This window comes from Lactuca virosa, chromosome 9, assembly GCF_052849685.1.
Source record: "Lactuca virosa cultivar CGN04683 chromosome 9, Lactuca_virosa_CGN04683_v6, whole genome shotgun sequence".
Classification (NCBI taxonomy): domain Eukaryota; kingdom Viridiplantae; phylum Streptophyta; class Magnoliopsida; order Asterales; family Asteraceae; genus Lactuca; species Lactuca virosa.
Window position 1 is genome coordinate 83298869 of NC_136434.1, and position 22668 is coordinate 83321536.

A 22668-nucleotide genomic window follows, 5' to 3' on the forward strand; every position below is an offset into this window, starting at 1 on the left:
ATTAACCACTTGCTCCTCAAGTGCTTGAGTTCTCTGCTCAATACTTCCCGTGCGTTCTTCATCTCTTGAGGTTTAATTGTAGAGCTCTAACTCTGCACTCCTTGCATCGTGAGTAATCATGTCATTATAAGTGAAATTTATACGATGATGGATATCCATCACCGATTCCTGATCTTGCGTCCTTTGTCCTTCTAGCCTTCGTACTCTTCCGGAGAGATGAGTAGCCCTTCCTTCGACAATTGCCATCTTATCTTCAATTTTCACGCTTTTCTCAAACAATTGATATAAAGTGTTAACTTCAGAAAAATGTGGGAGATGTGGTTGAGATGATCGACCAGTCTCATACATCTTAGCAGCTCTTTCTTCTGCCACCCACCTATCAATGGTTTGTGCGATCCATGCAGGTTCATCGTGAACTCTATGACTTCCTGAAGATGTCGCCTTCTGATTCTACTTAATCCTTTTCCATATTGGTATGGATTTACGTGCCGTGCGTTTCATCTTTGCTCCTCCTGGAACTTGACAGTAAAGAGTGTTCATTGGTGGTAAAGATGATGCCACCGCTTCTGTCTCCTCCATTGATTCGCTTTCTTCCATTGGTTCACTATCTTCCCATTCGTTGGAAGGTAAAGGTGCTCCATCGTCAGAAGGTATTGGATGAAAGGTGGTTGGATTTATAGGGTAGTAAGGATCGCCTACCATCATGGGGAATGAAACTTACTCTTCTTCATCCGTATCCTCGATGATTATCCATTCTCGTGAATGTGCCATGTCGAATTCCTATACATTTTGGATCACCAAGAGTTTAGTCTATCAAATATTACTCCCAAATTAAATAGTTCATATGATACGATCATAATAAAATGTAGTTGAGCACCTACACCTAATTGTGATAGGATATAAGCACATATAAACTTTAGTTGGAATATTTGATCTAAATCCTTGAGATCAAAAACATTTCGGGTATTTAAGGTGTATTCTCATCGCGGGTCTGAGTCTTTATATATGACTCTATATTCTTATTTGTTGTATTCACTCTTTAATTATTGTTTGTTACTTCAGGTTTATCTGATAAGGCTCTGGGCAGTCAGGACAGTCGAAAGGGCAGGATAATTTTAGCATATAGCCGTTCTGGAATCCAGCAACCCAAATCGACATGTCTATCTTGTCACCGCTCCCGTAAGTAGTCCTTCAGTAGAATAATTAATAATACTTTTTATTGTAGGATAAGGGATATACCTAAACCTAATAGAGTAAGCGCTAAACTATAGACGTGCTTTCCTAAGAAAGTACTAGTTCACTATAGTTAACAGCTCTGATACCAATTCTGTCACACCCCCAGCCGTCGGCGGAAACATCGGGTGGTGTAACGTCATTCTTCGTATCACAGTTATATAATATACACTGAACAGTACTAAATAAAATACATACCTTTATTGATGATTAAAAGTTACATTATTGTTTTCCTAGTACTTATTACATAATATCCGACTATGGCATACTTCTTAATGAACAAAAAGGTAATAGTAAAACTTCTCCTGTTTGAATACATACCAGCTTTTCAAGTTCCTGAAAACACATGCATTTTAAAATACGTCAACATAAAGTTGGTGAGTTCACAGGTTTTGACTCCATATGAAAATAATACTTTTCCTATGTTCAAAAGTTTAGTTTTTGAAAGTATCATTTTGAATCTCCAATATTTAGTATATATATTAGGTATAATAGTTTACTTATCAAAAAAGTGTTATACCTAAACATGCCTTGAACCTAGGGTATAAGTAGGGGGAAACTTATACTTAACATTAATACTTGTATACGACAAAGTATAATGTTTCTAACAATTTGCTACCATGCCTGTAACCGCTGCTATGACATAATACCTCTGATAAAACACACTCATGATTTACCATGAGAAACAACACACTCATGATTTACCATGAGAAACAATACCGCACGCTTCATCGACGTTGGAACAATAACAAGAAAAAGGATAGTTCGTCACTCGCTTATGGTTAACTGTAGCTAACAGTCGCAAGTGGGGTGGTCAACCCATATACTAATTATACACGACTTCCACGCTCACACGGGATTAACGGTTACAGTTCAGAGGATTTCCGCTAAGATCCCCAATCTTAGTTGATGAATACAATTACTCATGTAGACTCCGATGGCTTCCTATAGCTCTACCAACAAAAGCATCTTCATGTCTAAAACCCTAAGTTATTAGACTATGCCTTTAAACATTACTCCTAAGTTCATATTACTTTAGGCAGTACAACAGTTATAGCTTGAGGAAAAACCAGGTTTTAACATAAAAACCAACAATAACAATACATAACATACCAAGTTTTATATTGTCATAAAACCAACAATAACAACCTATAGCATACCAAGTTTTATCTTAACATAAAACCAATAATAACAACATACTTTTTAACATATATAACTTCCGAATATAACTTCGGAACTATATCACACACAACATATATATAGAATCCTAAGTATAACTCAAGATCTACATTAGCACAAGAACATGCTAACAAGTTGATAATAGTTGTATATATTCAAAATATTTTATTTAGAACAACTATATCTCGGTTATTATGACTATCTACGTTGATACTAATATACTATCATATAAACATAACAATAATGTATATAAAATATTTAGCATGCGTTTTCCCCCGAAAATATTAGAAAGTGGGTCCGTGAAACTCACCCTAGTAGCGTGATTTTATGTAATCTATGTAGAAACGGTCAGCGGTACGAGGTCGTCAGGGCTCGGGATGCAAGAGGGCTTCAGCAAATGAGAGAGGAGAAAGGGAAATGGTGTAAGGAAGTGTCAAGGTCGGACCTGCTATTTGTAGGAAGATTTTTTGCCTCTCACGTCGTGAGCCATATAGTCTGACGTCGTGAGTCATGGCTAGTCACCCCGTAGACTTGCCATTTGCGTCCCTAGCTTCGGAAGGTGGCCATGTGACTCCTCACGTCGTGAGATATCCTTGCTCACTTCGTGAGCATAGAACTTATCCCTTCGTAGCCTCGTCACGCACCTTCTAGATCCGAAATTTGGCAAAATGACTCCTCACGTCGTGAGTTTCTGTGCTCACGTCGTGAGCTCAGTCAGTTTAGGGTTTCTGACAGCTGAATCTTCGGAAGGTCGTAACTTTCACATACGAACTCTGTTTTTGACTTTATTTATATCCACGCGTAGGTATTTACGAGTACTACAACTCTCTTTAAGACTCCAATAGCTAATTATAAGCCTATTTTAAATTCCTCTTATTACAGAGATTTATAGTGTTCGGTTTATCACAACGTCTTCACCCGAAGTCAGATTTAGATGTTCTCTATATTTTTGGAATCGTATGGACGTATACTTTGAGTTGCATCATAAAGAAAGTTCATATTTGTATTAGAATTTATCATGAACTACATAGCACTTTTATCACATTACTAGTTTAACAAAATCACATTACATGATTGGCATAATCACATGTGATTATCTATTGACCTATTTTGACTGGTGTTACACTTTTCCACTCTACGTTGTTGTTGTTGGGAGTGGGATCTCCCTTTTTCCCTTTTGCTCTTTCCATTTCTTTTTGTACGCTTATACCCTTTGTATGTACGCCTTTTTCGAGTTTTCCTTCTTCTTTTGATTGGCGCTTTCTTTGTGTTTTCATTTCAACCCTTTGCCTTTCATTTGTATCGTTCCTTCTCTTCGTGTTCATTCCTTAGTTTTCACTTCCATCTTGTCAAAAGTTGGCTTGTATTTCTCTTTATCATTCTCTTCTTCACTCATCTCCTCATCATCATCCAAATCAAACTTTTCTTCTTTAATTTCTTCCTCTACTTTATCCTTGGGTGTAGCGAACGTGAATACTTCAAAGGTCATAGGAATTGAAGCTCTTGGTTTGGTAAGTTTTGATTCTTCAACTTAAGGTTTTTCCCAATCTTTCAATTACTCCTCCATCAATTTTTCTATATCATCTAACTTGTTAGGAACTTCTTCTTTTCTTTTACCTTTCAAGTTGTTTAATCTTAGCACCTCATCTAATGTCTTATCATGAATCATTTCTTGATTCATTTCAAAAGTTATTTCTTCGTCTTCTACACGGAGTGTGAGCTTTGTCTACGAGGGCTATTGCGGTACTCAAGAATGGTCTTCCAATATTATTGGAAGGTCTTCGTCTTCTTTCATTCCCAAAACCACAAAATCAACTTGAAAAATAAATTTCCCAACTTTCACTAACAAATCTTCAACAATCTCGTGTGGGTGAATGATTGAGTGATCCTCCATTCGAGTGTCGTTCTTGTGTTTTGTAGCTTTGGTAGAGCAAGATTTTCATAAAAACAATATGGCACTAGATTGATACTAGCCCGTGAATCGGCTAAACCATTTATTGAAGTGGAATTTCAAAATTCACAGGGCAAAGTTAATCGGCCCGGATCTACCATCTTTATTGGCAATCATCAATGATATCAGCTGAACACAATTCACTAAGCACAATGGTGGATGCTTTTTCTAACTCTTTTCGATTGGTCAATACATCCTTAGCAAATTTAGGAATCTTAGCCATAGAAATGAGGAAAGGGACATTAATAGAAAGGGAAAGCACTTGTTCCATGAATTTCTTATGTTCTAGCTGTAGAGGGTTATTGAGGGCTCAAGATGGATATAGTAGAGGAGGTTGGTATGGTTTAAAAATGAAGATTTTTCACCCTTCGGTGGCCACGGTGTGGCCTGGTCGCCACGGCGTGGGGACTGGGCATAACTCGATTATGATTTTCCTTTGATGTTCTCTTCTTCCAGCTTTGGATTGGGCTGTCTGGTAACTCCATCATGGATCACTAATGTTTCAGAATGACCCTCTTTTTCAGTGTATATTTCCATAACATGAGTTTGTAGTTTTGGGTCGGGATTTTTAGGAGGTAACCTCCCGTTTATGAGTTTTGTCAATTGACCCAATTGAGTTTCAATGCTCGATATCGCTGCTTGTTGGTTTCTTATCGTAGCGCCAGTTGCGTCATGCCTTTTTTCAGAAACGGATGCAAAACGTGCTTGCATCGACTCGAACTCGGATTTGTCTAAACTTCTCGTTTTTTATAGAAACCTCAGCCGATTTGTCTAAACATCTCTTTTTTTTTCTTCTTGTATTCATGATAAGGTAACCACTCCTTCTTCTGTTTTCTCTAATCCTCATCATACTTGTATCCACTTTAGTAACATACTTCGACCTTTCGATTCCCATTCTCATCTAAATCACAAGCTTTGGTCAAATGAGGCCCATTGCAATTTTTGTATCCAACTCGTATGGCATGAATGGATTGATCCATTTTTGTCATTCGTCGATCCATGTTCTCTAGTTTAGCCATTATTGTAGCCAAGTTCTCGTTTCCTCCATCACCTTTACCTCTTAAAGCATCTTCTCACGGGTTATGGTATTCTCTTTGAGTGTTTCGCGAACTCTTCAATTAATTCTTTAATCGTGGATGGATTCTTCCTGTTCATTGGTCCTTGAGCATCAAGAAGTTGACTCATTGTAACGTTAACCCCGTCATAGAAAATAGACACCTCTTATTGAAGGTTCAAGTCATGTTGATAACAATTTCTAAGAAGACCTTTGTACCTTTCCCATGCTTCATATAAGGACTCTCCCATTTGTTGTTCGAAATTTGCTATATTCTTCTTTAATTTTGCAACCTTGGATGGTGGACTAAATTGTTGAATGTACTCTTCACGAAGTTGAGCCCATGTAGTGATAGCGCCTGTTGGAAGTGCCGTTAGCCAATCTTTTGTCAATCCTCTAAAAGTTACCAGAAACATCCATAACAACACCATTTCATGAGGTATATTGAGAATATTGACATAATTAGAAATATAGTTCACCTCATCAATATGCTTGTAGGCATCTTCATGATCTTTCCCGTAAAATGGAACATCTTTCAACATGGCCAAAATGTGCCCTTTTAGTTCGAAATTGGCGTTTTCTGGAATTTCTGGTTGCACACGTCCCCACGCGTTATCATGCATCCTTTTCTTTTACTCTTCCATCGTCATCTCCGCAATGTCTGCCATCTCTTCAAATTCACTCTTTATGTCATCTTCAAAATCACTTCCTGTACCTTCCTAGTATCCTACTTCTTTCTTGTTTTGAGTCTTCTCAAAGTGCTCAGCGTTGTATGATTGAAATGTGTTGCTTGATTCACCAATCTTCTTGTCTTTCTTCTTGTGAAAAGCCGATTCTGGATCCTGAATTGGTGGAACTATTAGAGTTTTGGATTCTCTGGTCATAAATTACTGAAACAAAAACAAAAACGCGTAAAACGAATAAAAATAACTACACTGAAATATGTTTGTTTAGTAACCACGGCGTGGCCAAAAGTGCCCACGGCATAGCTGCTGAGCAAACAAAAAACTAAATTAATGGTGAAAAGTAACTTTTTACAGTTTTTACCCCACAAAGATCGAATAACTAAAAGAAATTAAACTAATAATCAAATATGTTGTTCCTTGCCAACGGCGCAAAAACTTGATGTGCACAAAAATACCTATTAACTTTTAAATTTATAAACCTGACTAACGTAACTAATTTTCGCACCTATAGGCAATACACCTAGTCAGATTATAGAATAGCTTAGGTAAGTCGTGTTTCAAACACATGGAATGGAATTTAACTAGTAAAATTACTACTTTTAATTATACTAAGAAAACAAATTTTAATTGGGGGTTTTACTGATTTTGCATGTTTAGTAACTTAATTCAAATTACTAGCTCATTAACAACTAAGGAAACAAAGAAAACAATTTTACTTCAACATTAAAGAGTACTTCTGTTCGGTTCCAATTTCTCCCTCTCTTATGGTTGATTTCTAGTGGATGGATTATACTGATTACGAATTCATTAATTTACTAATTATTATTATCAAATATCTAGATGTACCAATTGATGAATTACCATTCAATGATCAAGCACAGGTTAAACCCAAAATCTATATAAGCGCAAATTGGACTATGAATGATAAATCTAATAGTTACTTTCATGTGATCTGGTCAAGCAACCAAGCACAAATTAGGGTTAATTATGCTCTCTAACACAGTTTAAGTTACTAGATTTAATTACCTAATCTAAGATGTGATTAATCCTAGCTCTAGCAATTTAATGATCATAAATCACTAGGAAAAAGAAGTTCATGCAAATAGAATGATCATCTACTACACGAAACTCATATCAAGGCATTCAAAGACTAGAACTAAAACATGCTAGGGTTTTTATTATCAAACATAAGTAAAATCTACATAAAACATCCATAAATCGAAATCAACACATAAGATTTGGGTTCATCTTCACCAAACAGAAGTATAAGGTTTTTAGCCATATCATCATAGCAGAAAAAACACAAAATCAATGCAAATAAGACTAGACATGAGTAATTATAGCAAATTAAATAGATCTATGTATATTTCTTCTCTTCAACTCTTGCGCTCCAACCGAATTTGATCTTCCCAAGGTTTTCCAGAAGGTTTTTGTCGCAATCCTCCTCAGAAAGTCGGCTAGAAGTCTCTCAATTCAACCTAATGATCGAGTATTTATACTTTCCATAATTATGACTCCCACGTCGTGGCGAATGGGCTCCACGGCGTGTCAACTAGGTTCCTTGCATATTCTCCAAGTTAGCTTCTCATATCGCGAACCTTCTACTCCCCATGGCGTCGCCTAAATTCCCCACATCGTGGGCTTCATACATCTTGTCTATTTTGGCTTCCAATGTCTTAGCCCTCTTTTTCCTGCTTCCATCTCTACATTTGCTTCCTTTCATCCCGAGCATGTCTTTCCTACTAGAAAACAAATTTCAAACATAATAAGTACCTTATGTACCAAATTAAGCATAATTGTAGCTAAAAGTATTGAGATAGTATACAAAATATATGATTAAATATGCACATATCACTTGCCTTATGTTAGTGACCATGGCTTCTGGTCTCTAGAAGAACTTTTAAAATTTGGGCGCTTTTGACATAAATCAGCAGGTTGAGGAAATGTTCCAAGAGCAAGCTAGGCAAGAACGATTTAAGATTGTCAAGTTCATCATGGCATGCAAACAAAAAGAGGGAGCCTTTGTATGTGCACACGTGCAAAAGATGAAGTCATACATGGACAGACTTGGGAATCTAGGTGACGAGCTGCCTAAGGAGTTGACCATGGACATGGTCTTGAACTCGCTTAGTAGTTCGTATTCATAATTCATCTTGAGCTTCAATATGAACAACCTTGATAAGACCTTGATGGAGTTGCATGGCATGCTCAAGACAGTTGAGGCAATCATGAAGAAACCCAAGAACTCCAAACCTACTACTCTAATATTGGCCATTGATCATGGTTCTGCTAAAAGGAAAAGGTCTTCTCATCCCAAAGGAAAAGGAAAGGGTAAGATTGGACAATTTTACCAAGGCCCTAAGAAAAAGAGCCAAACTGAGATAGCTCATTCAGCTGATCCAAGTGAGGCCGTTTTTTTACTGCCAGTCAAAGGGACACTGGATGCGTAGTTACCCTAAATACCCGAAGGAGCTTAAGAAGGGCAAATTCAAGGTGCCTGACACCTTAGGTATGTTTATTATATAACTCCATATCACATCTACTTCTAACTCTTGGATTCTTGATACAAGATGTAATACTCACATTTGCTTTGATATGTAGGTACAAAGACAAAGTATGAAGTTGAGGCATGGTGAGCTCAACCTAATCATGGGAAACAGACACAAGTCAACTGTTGCAAGGAATAGGAACTATGCGCTCATCCTTGGTGGTGGTGTTTATCTTAGTTTATTAAATTGTTGCTTTTCTCCTAATATGGAAAGAAACATTATTGCTTTTCATGAACTTTATGTTGTTTTTTTATAATGATAATGGTGACATTTTGGTTTATAAGAATGGTTGTTTTATATTCAAAGCTAGTCCTTGTAAAGGTGTGTATGAAAGTGTTGTTTGTGTAGGTGAAGTTGATAAACTATTACTAAATGTTGGTTCTTCTAATAGTTAATTAGATAAATCATGTTTGTAGCATTGTCGACTTGGCCATATAAACAATAAGTGCATTGCCAAGCTCCAAATCGGATGGGATCTTAGAGTCACTTAACCTCAAATCATATGATGTATGCGAATCTTTCTTACTTGGCAAGATGAAAAAGGCGCCATTCACAGGTCACTGTGAAAGAGGCAAGGATTTGTTGGATCTGTGACAACCCGAAACTTTTTCCGTTTTATTATGCAATTTCCGTTAATAAAATTTGAATTTTATTAATCTTCCGTCGAACCTTTGATTTAGAAAATCATCTGGTATTATATAATTAAACTTATATATGCAAGTCGGAACCAAAACCGCGTGAAACTCGTATTATACTCGAAAAACATCATGTTCACGGCCTGACTGGAGTTCACGGCTCTAAACCTGTTTACGGCCGTAAACTCGTTTGTGGCCAGCGTAGGGTGGACCCCACCCACCGACCACAAAACCCCTATAAATATGAGACCCCCACCCTCATTTGAACACCTTTGACCAGAAACTCTCTCTTTCTCTCTCTAAAACTCTTGACCGTAAACACCTAGAAGGCCTTCAATCTTCGAGAAAACACTGAGAAACACCGTTTAGAGTTATTTCGGGGCATCTGGAACACATTTCTCTTCGAAATCAGCACCCTTGTTCTTGAGTTTATGGTCCATCTTCAAAGACCGTAAACCCGTTTACGGCCCATCTTCAAAGACCGTAAACCCAGTTCACGGCCGTAAACTCTTCACGACCGCAAACTCTTCCTAAGTGGTGAAAGCTCGTTTTCTCGATTCAAGCAGGTTCCGATAACATTCCTTAACCGAAAGCAAATGTTTTTCTAACACTTTATCTAACGAAATCGCTAATTTATATACATATACGTATTTATTGATATTAGGATTCCGTTAAGTGCCACGTACAACAACCCGAGGATCTTCGTTTCCAGTGGACGTTTCCACACAACCACAGTGAGTTCATACCCCTACATTTTCCGTGTTTTTAATGTTTTCAGGGGGGGAATACAAGCCAAACTCAAAGTATTTTATTAAGTTTTAAACTTGTTAATACAATTCAACGATTTCCATGTTTAATAAAATATTCCCATACTTTATCCCTTTTGTAATATGTTGAGCATAAGGGAAAATTTATTTTTGGAAATCTAACTTCATAGTTTTCAGAAAGGTTTTACAAAGCACTTTCCATATCAACTCTAATAAACTATAATGGGTATAGTTTAGGATAACCCTCTAGGCAGCTCTTACCAATTCAGATTTCATAAATGAATATAAGTAAACTATGACAGATTTAGTTTATGCTATATATTTTCTAAGGAGTATAAAATACAATTATTTAAGGATGATTATTGTTTTATACTGTTTTTAGCACGTAAACTAGATTATACAGAATTGTGAGGCTCTACTTCAATACTGTACTCTTAGGTGTACAGTGATAAACCCTTTTAGTATAACCAGAGTCTCCTGGAGGGAGAGCGTGAGATTTGTGAATAGATCTATTCGGGACTGACAATCCCACACCTGAACTGCTAGCTACAGTTAGGCGGGCACGCCTGGGGTGAACAAATGTCATTTAGCTTAACGCCTAAAGAACGTTATTAAGGTCTCTCGGTCATATCAAGTATGGTTATACGACTCGCAAATAAGTATAAAATAACTTTGGTTTACGGACTCTAATCTTCTTTTGTTTTATTTTGAGTAATAAAACTACTTTTATATATGCTGATAGTAATCGGGGATTTCTAAACTGGCATCTCTACCTCTAGGACGAATAACCAACTTTTAGGGAAGATATAGGATTTTCCCGGGATAACTCGGCTTTTCATAAACGGATTGTTTAACAAGTAACTAACGGATATTCATATTCATTCCACGACCCCTTGGATTGTACATATCTTGTATGAATCTGGAAGTCATGGAAGGAATGAGTTTTCAAACACGCTTTTCATAAGAAAATATAGGATTTTCTTGAGGAACACTCTTCAAAAGGATTCAAAGAAACATTTTTTCCACCAAAACTAAATGCTTATGAACTCACCAGCTTTATGCTGATATTCTTTCAAAACTGCTTGTATTCTCAGGAAATTAGTAGACAGGTACTTCCAGGAGTTCGGAGAAGTCGGAGCGTTAGAGTCATGTCTTTCATTTTCCTTTTGATATGAACAAAACTATGTATCAAGCAATGTAAACCTTTTTCATATATGTATTCAATGTCTAGTTGTTTTTACTATGCTTGCTATGATACAATTGTTGTGATACTACGCATGACGTCAACCACCCCCGAACGTTTCCGCCGTTCCGGTTTGGGGGTGTGACAGATTGGTATCAGAGCCCTTGTTTATAGCGAACTAAGTATACCGAACCTTACATGGTATACAACTATAAACATTAAGGGGACTAAGTGCTCTAAACTAAAAGTATACTTTCAAAAATATAAGTATTTAATTAAAAAGTATACGAGCATACATACATAACAGAACCAGAGTCGTAGGTAGAACAACATAAAAGTATTTGGATGTTGGGACATTGCGGTTAAACCTGGTCAATTATGTAATCATGTCTAGGGTCAATATAGCCTGATCAACTATATTCATTCGAGACATGACCAGCATGTGCTTGGGAGTGACTATGGTGTTGCAGCAAGCCTAAAACTTACCTAGATACCAGAGGAGTTCTAGAGCCAAACATAAGGATTAAAATACTATAGGAGTATTTTAGGATGCTATAACGACCGAACCGGAAGCGTACCCAAAAATCCATTCTTCAAGAATCAACCATGTAACTATAATACATTGGAGGTATTATAGATTCGATGCCTATTAACTATTCCTTTATCATCACCTCGCGTAGATAGCATGGCTGGATTCCATCTTCCTGGCGACCCGTACTTTCCCAACCAAGGAGATGGTAGATGGATCGAGCTAGAGCCAGAAGGAAACCATGAAATCCCTTTGGACGATGGCTTTGCCGAACCCTCTCCTGAAGAGACTGACTCAGAACCCGAAGTCGAGAACTTACCCCTAGTGGCCCCAATACCAAATCCTAACCCTCGAGTAGAGTTCCAAGGTCCAACGCCTATGTGGGTCGGGAGTTTGAATAGGTGGAGCCACGAGAAAGACCAACCCCTCCCATACAACGGAAACCGCAACTTCTACAATCTGAACGAAGGAGGACCCGCGGACAGGGCTCTTCCAATCCTGATACGCCGTGTGGCTCGCAATGTGGAGCTAGGTATGGCAACCCTTCAGCGAACTGTGGAGCTCGAAACAGATTCAGACACCAGCACGGATCGCATTCGTCGCCTTGAGATTGCTCATGCGAGAGTTGCAAGGCACAATGAAGCTCTGCAACGAGAGTTAGCTATGACCCAAGCCGAAGTCACAGAGCTCCGAGCATGCCAGTCAGGGTACGAAAGACGCCTACTTGGTGTGGAACGCTAGCTGGCCGAATTAAGGATTCACTTGAGGAGTACCCGTCGCCGATAAAGGAATACTCTACTCGTTCTTCCTTTTTGGTCTAAGGAATAACTTTCATGTTTATGTTCTGAGAAGCCCTTTTCCATAGACATCTTTTCTAGATTCTATTATGTGAGGATAATTTAGACCTATTCTTAGGTCGAGGGTTCCGAAATATGTAATCTCAGTTTCAGCTGTGATGGCTACAATCACTTTTCGATTAAAGATTATCATTGTCAAAGTATATCTTAGATCGGTAACACGCAAATTAAGCAAATTTATCAAAGTCCTGCCGCTGTTTGTCTTTAAAGAATGTATTATAGGAGGTACTCTTACCTGAGACGATCATCCCTTTTTCCCCATCGATTTCATATCAGTCTCCAAGAAAAGCTTCGATGTCCTAATCGGCATGGGACGATTGAGCCTCCCATCGTGCCGATGTCCTTTGCTTCGAGAAAGCGATTCATCTCAATCCTTCCTCTGACGAAGTCCTCACTGGTTATAGTGATAAAATTTGTTCGAACCTTCGTATCATTTCCTGCGCCAAGCCCAGAGTTATCGGCGAAAGGGATGCTATGCATTCCTGGCACATGTCATCAATGAGATGCAAAAAGTTAAAGACCTCGAGAGCATCTCCAAAGTCTGTAACTTTCCTGATGTCTTCCCTAAAGACATTCCAGGGACTCCTCCCGAGCGTCAAGTTGAATCCCGTATGAGCTACCCTTATTGCTAACCCTTCATATCATCTAAAGCCGGCAGAAGTGTGAGAGTTATCCAGCCAGCTCAATGAACTGAGCAACATGTGAACTTTGTTGTGTTCAAATCTTTTTCTAATCATGCTAAGACCACATCATGGGGATGTGGGTCGAATCAATGAGAGTCAGATAGCGAAACGGGAAATCTTATTGCATAGATAAACATTTAGGATACATCCTGAGGCAACCATAGTTGCTCACAAGCTTCTTTTCTTGACGTGTAGCAGATCATGCCTCCGAAGAAACGTAACCAACCCACCGGTAAGACACCAATCCTCAAGATGGACTCAGCTACGTTCCAAGCTACTGTCACAGCAGCGGTAACAGCTGCCCTAGCTGTTCTTAACGCTAACAACACAAATATGGGTGGAAGGGTTAATGGCAATCCAAATCTTGGTGTTAACCAATCTCAACCACAAGTGTCTACTAGAAAAGACACACCCGATATCCAACCTAACATTCTGAAACGAAAGTTCCAAGGAAGTTGTTCAACCCAAGGACCTACTGAAAGGCAACGAACTGGGGCATTTAACACCCCAGCCAACCCTGTTGTTCCAACCCCAACCACACCCTACTTTGGAAATCTCCCGCACTGCAGCAAATACAACTACCACCATCACGGAGTCTGCCGAGAGCTGCACTGCACTAGATGCAACAGGAAGGGGCACACCTCCCGCAGTTGTAGGACCCTAGTCAAGTTCATCACTCCGACTACAAAAGTTGGTACAATTCCAACCTGCTATCTTTGTGGTAGTGTAGGACATTTCAAAAGAAATGGCCCAAGGGCTAAGGATGGCCAGGAAGCTCGCTTTACAAAGACCCCGACTCAACACATCACTTCTGCTACCGACGCTAGCATGGTTCGAGTGTGTTGTACATGTGGCGAAATGGGACATTTCAAAAGAGACTGCCCAACAGAGAAGAACAATGAGGAAACAGGAGGAGTCTGACCCCAGAGGGTGAGGAAGCATCGAAGGACCCTGCCATGTTTTTGTACATTTTCGAAAACCTCAATAATTGTTCATAACTGTGATTACTTTCTCGTCGAGATTAAATCACGAAATCCTTATAAGGTTTAAGGCCCTAATGAACAAATTATGATAACTTAGTGAATACATTAGGGTCAGTTGTAGTTATACCTGGCTTGTATACACCGAACGATCATAGAGAGATCTAGTAAGAACCATTTCATAAGAGTTCATAGTTTCAAAATGTCAGGACCCTCGTGTTAGTAGTACCCACCAATTTCGAATCAAACACAGAAAACACCAGAGACATTCATCCAGGGCGCCAATGTTCAAACAAAACGATCCTTCCGGACTAACTTACCGCGCGATTCTACGACATCATCATGTCTAGTTCGTCTGAGTTTAAGTTATACCAAATCCATTTGTCCCCAGGAAGACTCTTTTGTCTTAAATTATTCGATCACAAAACTCCCGTCGCTCGTAACGACAAACTAGATGCAAACTTCGAAAATTCATCTCTTTTCGAAACCCGAAAGTATTCAAGTAAAGAGTATCATCCACAAAGAAATGGACAAAGTAAGAGAACAATCCGGACAATTGTAAATACGTCATGGGACACTCATCTACCCCTAGTTGAACTTTATCACAACAACGACAACCTTACCAGCATCAAGGATGCGTCGTTCGAAGCCCTCTATGGTCGTAGGTACAGATCCCCTCTGAGTTAGGCTGAGGTGGGCGACACGCAACTAGTTAAGAGTCAAGTCCCCGACAGTACTCTCACAAGTCCTGAAATCATCCGAGAGACGACTAAAAAGGATTGTACAAAAAGGACTACGCCGATAAGAGACAAAAACCATTGGATTTCCAGATTGGAGGACGTGTTCTTTGCAGGTCTCACCCTGGAAAGGCCTGATGCATTTCTGAAAGCGTAGAAAGCTAAATCCAAGATACGTTGGACCATCTGAGATCCTTGCTAGGATCGGTCCCGTAGCGTACAAACTCCAGTTACCTTGAGCGCTTAGCAACGTTCATCCCGTCTTCCTCGTGTCGAACCGAAAAAAGTGTATGTCCGATGAGACACTTGCGACTCTCCTTTGACAATATCGAGTTAGACGAGAGTCTACACTTCGTGTAGGAACCAATTGAAATCATGGATCGAGAAATCAAACGAACGAAACAAAGTCGCATCCCGATAGTGAAGGTTCGCTGGAACGCCAAGCGGGGGCCTGAATTCACTTGGGAGCGTGAGGATTCAATGAAACAGAAATACCCTCATCTTTTTCCAAGTCCATAATTTGTATCTCTATTCTTGAATTTTGAGACGAAATTCCCTCTAACAGGGGGATGATGTGACAACCCGAAACTTTTTCCGTTTCCATTATGCAATTTCTGTTAATAAAATTTGAATTTTATTAATCTTCTGTCGAACCTTTGATTTAGAAAATCATATGGTATTATATAATTAAACTTATATATGCAAGTCAGAACCAAAACCACGCGAAACTCAAATTATACTCGAAAAACATCATGTTCACGGCCGTAAACCTATTTACGGCCGTAAACTCGTTTGCGGCCAGCGTAGGGTGGACCCCACCCACCGACCACAAAACCCCTATAAATATGAGACCCCCACCCTCATTTGAACACCTTTGACCGGAAACTCTCTCTTTCTCTCTCTAAAACTCTTGACCGTAAACACCTAGAAGGCCTTCAATCTTCGAGAAAACACCGAGAAACACCGTTTAGAGTTATTTCGGGCCATCTGGAACACATTTCTCTTCGAAATCAGCACCCTTGTTCTTGAGTTTACGACCCATCTTCAAAGATTGTAAACCCATTTACGGCCCATCTTCAAAGACCGTAAACCTAGTTCACGGCCGTAAACTCTTCACGGCCGCAAACTCTTCCTAAGTGGTGAAAGCTCGTTTTCTCGATTCAAGCAGGTTCTGGTAACATTCCTTAACCGAAAGCAAGTGTTTTTCTAACACTTTATCTAACGAAATCGCTAATTTAGATACATATACGTATTTATTGATATTAGGATTCCGTTAAGTGCCACGTACAACAACCCGAGGATCTTCGTTTCCAGTGGACGTTTCCACACAACCACAGTGAGTTCATACCCCTACATTTTCCGTTTTTTTAATGTTTTTAGGGGGGAATACAAGCCAAACTCAAAGTATTTTATTAAGTTTTAAACTTATTAATACAATTCAACGATTTCCATGTTTAATAAAATATTCCCATACTTTATCCCTTTTGTAATATGTTGAGCATAAGGGAAACTTTATTTTTGGAAATCTAACTTCATAGTTTTCAGAAAGGTTTTACAAAGCACTGTCCATATCAACTCTAATAAACTATAATGGGTATAGTTTGGGATAACCCTCTAGGCAGCTCTTACCAATTCAGATTTCATAAATGAATATAAGTAAACTATGACAGATTTAGTTTATGTTATATATTTTCTAAGGAGTATAAAATACAATTATTTAAGGATGATTATTGTTTTATACTGTTTTTAGCACGTAAACTAGATTATACAGAATTGTGAGGCTCTACTTCAGTACTGTACTCTTAGGTGTACAATGATAAATCCTTTTAGTATAACCAGAGTCTCCTGGAGGGAGAGCGTGAGATTTGTGAATAGATCTATTCGGGACTGACAATCCCACACCTGAACTGCTAGCTACAGTTAGGCGGGCACGCCTGGGGTGAACAAATGTCATTTAGCTTAACGCCTGAAGAACGTTATTAAGGTCTCTCGGTCATATCAAGTATGGTTATACGACTCGCAAATAAGTATAAACTAACTTTGGTTTACGGACTCTAATCTTCTTTTGTGTTATTTGGAGTAATAAAACTACTTTTATATATGCTGATAGTAATCGGGGATTTCTAAACTGGCATCTCTGCCTCTAGGACGAATAACCAACTTTTAGGGAAGATATAGGATTTTCCCGGGATAACTCGGCTTTTCATAAACGGATTGTTTAACAAGTAACTAACGGATATTCATATTCATTCCACGACCCCTTGGATTGTACATATCTTGTATGAATCTGGAAGTCATGGAAGGAATGAGTTTTCAAACACGCTTTTCATAAGAAAATATAGGATTTTCTTGAGGAACACTCTTCAAAAGGATTCAAAGAAACATTTTTTCCACCAAAACTAAATGCTTATGAACTCACCAGCTTTATGCTGATATTCTTTCAAAACTGCTTGTATTCTCAGGAAATTAGTAGACAGGTACTTCCAGGAGTTCGGAGAAGTCGGAGCGTTAGAGTCATGTCTTTCATTTTCCTTTTGATATGAACAAAACTATGTATCAAGCAATGTAAACCTTTTTCATATATGTATTCAATCTCTGGTTGTGTTTACTATGCTTGCTATGATACAATTGTTGTGATACTACGCATGACGTCAACCACCCCCGAACGTTTCCGCCGTTCCGGTTTGGGGGTGTGACAGGATCTTATCCACACACATCTTTGTGGACCATTCAAATCCGCCACAAGACATGGAGAAAGATACTTCGTGACTTTCACTATCAATTTTAGAAGATATGGATACATCTATCTAATCAAGAATAAGTCAGAAACCTTTGAGGTGTTCAAAGAGTTTCAAAAAGAAGTAGAGAACCAATTGGGCAGAAAGATCAAGATGCTCCGATCTGATAGGGGCGGTGAATTTAATTCTAGAATTCTACAATCATCTTAAGAATTATGGAATAGTTTCATAATTGTCTCCTCCCAGAACACCACAGCTGAATGGTGTGGTTGAGAGAAGAAATCAAACGCTATTAGATATGGTTCGATCTATGATGAGTCAAGTTACACTTCTGATATCTTTTTGGGGGTATGCCTTAGAGACAGTCACCCACATCCTAAACCTCATACGTACTAAGAAGGTTGCTAAAACACCCTTTAAGACGTGGAGTGGGACACATCCTTCTCTAGCACATATAAAAGTTTGGGGTTGTGAGGCTTTTGTTCGTCGTGAGGAGAATAATAAGTTGGATCCCAGATCAGAGAAGTATTACTTCATTGGTTATCAACAAAAGTCTTTTAGATACTTATTCTACAAGCCTTATGAGAAAAAGGTGTTCGTTTCTCGAAGGAGATTCTTCCTCGAGAGGGATCTCATTTCCAAAGAGGATAATAGGAGCCATATTAACCTAGAAGAGCTTCAAGAGTCAAGTGAACAAGAACCTTTAGTGGACACTAGCACTCAACCTGAGGTGAAAAAACCTTTTGAGGAACCTTAACCTGAGGCAGAGCACCCTATTCAACAAAGTGATATATATCCACCTCCCTTTCACAGATCCAATAGAGTTCATCTTCCTCCTGAATTCTATGGTTTCCATATGACCACAAAAAGAGACGTATTGATCAGTTATCGTACACTGGTTAACATGGATGAACCATACAGCTATAACGAAGCGATGGTAGGCCCTGAGGCTGCCAAGTGGAAGGAAATAATGGAGAGCGAGATTCAGTCCATGTATGACAACCAAGTTTGGAATTTTGTGGATCCCACCCCTGGAACCAAAACTGTTGGGTGCTAATGGATCTTCAAGAAGAAGACTGACATGGATGGGAATGTAAACATGTTCAAGGCAAGGTTGGTGGCAAAGGGTTATACTCAAACTCAAGGGATTGATTATGAGGAAACCTTTTCACCAGTAGCCAAGATCAAGTCTATTAGGATATTTCTTTCCATAACAACCTTTCATGATTATGAAGTATGGAAAATGGATGTGAAAACTGGTTTCCTTAATGGAAAACTATCAGATGAAGTGTATATGGCACAACTTGAGGGTTTCATAGATCCAAAATATCCAAATAGAGTGTGTAAGCTTTAAAGGTCTATATATGGACTAAAACAAGCATCTCGTAGCTGGAACCTTTTCTTTCATGAAAAGGTCAATGAGTTTGGATTTTCAAGAAGTTAAGGTGAGTCTTGCGTATATATCAAAGCTAGTGGGAGTATTGTAGTCTTCCTAGTGTTATATGTGGACGACATACTCCTTATAGGAAATGATATCCTGACGTTTCAAGGTGTGAAGACATGGTTTGGGAGTTGTTTCACTATGAAGGATCTTGGAGAGGTTGTGTACATACTTGCTATAAGGATCTATAGAGATAGATCGAAATGTCTAATCGGACTGAGCCATTGTACATACTATGATAAGATCTTGAAGAAGTTCAAGATGCAAGACTCCAAGAAAGGTTTTCTACCTATGCAACATGGCACCAAATTAAGTAAAGCTTAATTCCAGAGTTCTAATGATTAACAAGATAGAATGAGTCAAGTCCCATATGCTTCTGCTATAGGATTGATCATGTATGCCATGACATGTACTCGTCCTGATGTGTCGTTTGCTCCGAGCATGGTGAGTCATTTTTAGGATAACTTAGGTGATAGTCATTGGACAGTAGTAAAGAACATTCTGAAATACCTAAGAAGAACAAAGGACATGTTCTTGGTATATGGAGGTAAAGATAAGTTAAGAGTTACAGGTTGTACAGATGCAAGTTTCCAGACTGATAGAGATAACTCATGTTCGCAGTCAAGATGGTATTCTTGCTTAATGGAGGAGCAGTCACTTGGAAGAGTTCCAAGCATTCGATAGTGGCAGACTCTTCATGCGCTTAAGAGTATATAGCGGCTAGTGAGGCTCCAAAAGAAGCTACATGGTTAAAGGACTTCATTGATGATTTGGTGTCGTTTCGAGTATCAAGGATCCTTTAGAAATCCTGTATGACAATGAGGGTGCAGTCACACAGACTAAAAAACCCAAGGACGATGGTAACTCAAGACATATACATAGAAAATTCCACTATGTAGGACATCGAGTCGAGGATGGAGACATTGTAATGAACAAAGTATCATTAGTGGAGAATCCAGTCGATCCGTTCACGAAGCCATTATCAAGGATCAAGCATGATAGTCATACTAGATCTATAGGCATTAGATTTGCTGATTATATGGTGTAATTGTTTAGTTATTTATTTTGATAATCTATGAAACATTTAGCAGTATGAACTGTAACTGAGTTGATGTTTATTTTGTAGAGATTTAATAAAGTGCAAGTGATGTTATCATTTCTGTTAATTTATTTTTGTGTTTCACTTTTGCATGTTTAGAACCCACTTCCTTAGTATTAATTTGCTCAAACCTCCACAGTCGTTCAAACTCTTGGAAGTAAGTAGTGATTCAAGATTGTCATGATTATTGGTGGATTGACCATAGTGATTAGGCATATCATAGTAATTGCGCCAACACTCATGAGTACTTAATAGAGATTTAGATATTGGAACAACCCGCAATTAGAGATTACTTCATGTATATAGTCACAAGTAATTTTAAGATGATAATATCTTTTGTTCTTTAAACCGAGATACATGTGGGGTTTTGCTCTATTATTCTGTTATATATTGGTGTACTCTAACACTATTTGTCTTTGGTAGCAATAACGGGTATATCCATATATGACATAATGAAATAGACAAAAACTATGTAGTCAAAGTTTATCCGTCCCTTCTGCCTTAACAGGAAAAGCGATATTTATAGGCTCCTTGTTTTGGTGTTGACATCATGAATACCTGGCCGAGTCTTGACTGAAATTGATGTGTTCAATTTAGTAGTCAGATGCAGTCATCACAAGTCTATATTGGGAAACATAATCTTGAATTATGAGATTGACAATTATCCATGTCTCGAATTCATATAGATATCATGGGAACGAAGGAATAGTTGATCACTTGTCTGAGGGCTTCATTAGATCAGAGTTTGACAGATGCATTGGATGGCATTCTCTCTGTTGAATATTAGAGAAGTATTGAACCATATATAGTTGATGACTTTTCCAAGTGGGAGACTGTTTGAAAGTGTGTCCAAGGTCATTAACTATTGGTAATATTTATAATAATAACAGGGTCCACTTAGGTTGCCTTCAAGACTCAAATTAAGTAGAATTAATAAAAAAAAAGAAATTAGTTTATTAATTATTATGGTTTAATAATTAATTAGAAACTAATAAGAAAATAATTTGGGAATTAATTAACAGTTTAATTAATAGAATGGTTGAATATCAATTAATCAGTAGTTGATTAATCAAGAATATTCCAGAACCCTAGGAAGAAGGGTGGTGGACGAAAATTCCCTTAGGATAAAGGGAATTTATTCTTAGGGATTCATTCTTCCTTGCTTATTCTTTGGCTTAAAGTTTCGCCACTTCTTTCTCCCTCCTTGTGGACGAACTCTCCTAAAGTTCATCCCCTCCTACTTATTTTTTATTCTACTCTTTTGAGTTCATTGGGTCTGAACCATGAGAGGGATTCTAGTTTGGGTCCTGATCATCCAAACCAGGTGGCACACACGAGAGCTTAAGCACGAAGGTCTTTGGCTGCAAAAGAGGTATGTGATTCTTCCTTTTGTGTTTTTTTGTTATCTATCGTAGATGTAATTAGTATGAAACCATAGATCCATAAGTTGCATGTACATCTAGGTATATCGTAGTTTCAGTTTTTCCGCTACCTAGTTTAGAGTGTATTTGATGTGTTGAAATCCTAACAAATACATAAGTTAATTTTTACAAAAGTTCAACAAATTCTAAGTCTAGAAGCACATCTATAGGGAGTCACCTGAGACACTCAAATAAACAATCACCAAATCAGGATGAAGACAGAGAAGAAATGGCTAAAGTACCTTATGCCTCAACAATTGGGAGCTAATGTATGCTATAATATGCATTAGACCATATATTGTTCATGTAGTCAAAGTTGTTGGTTAATTTATGTCAAACTTGGGGGAAGGATTGTTAAAAAGGAGTCAAGTCGCTATTATGCTACATGAAAGGAACTTTTGAGGTTTCCTTATGTTTTAGAAGAGAAAGGTAATCTTAGATGGTTTTGTTGATGTAGATTCGGGAAGTTGAGCAGATTTGGGAAAAACACAATATGTTATATGCTCACTATTAGGGATATGACCATTAGTTGGATGTCTAGATTAACAATGGTTGTTTCTCTATCAATCATAGAAGTTGGTTAGAGGTCAGTTACAAAAGCTTCCAAAGAGCTTATATTGTTGAAGAACTTCCTATCAGAGTTTACTATGTAACAAAAAGACTATGTAATGTATTATGATAACTAGAGAGTCGTTTATCTTGTAAAGAATTTAATGTTTCATACAAGAAAAATACTCATTCAAATGAGGTGCTATTTTATTAAGGAATTAATAAGTGATGGGAATTAGAACTTGAAGAAGATCCTTGGTATGAATAAATCAAATAGATCTTTTTACCAAGGCAATGATGATAGAAGCTATATATGGCTTCAACTGGTGTTCCAAATACTAAAAGAGAAGGAACATATTAAAAAGAGAGAGAGAGAGAGAGAGAGAGAGAGAGAGAG

The 22668-nt window shown here is 38.2% G+C and overlaps 1 non-coding gene across 1 annotated transcript; it reads left to right on the forward strand.

The window, feature by feature from the left end:
• The first annotated feature begins 5597 nt into the window (after window positions 1–5597).
• LOC145141664 (small nucleolar RNA R71) lies at window positions 5598–5704 on the forward strand. Its single transcript, XR_013722858.1, has one exon. It is a non-coding gene; the product is annotated as a small nucleolar RNA R71 (small nucleolar RNA).
• Window positions 5705–22668: the final 16964 nt, after the last annotated feature.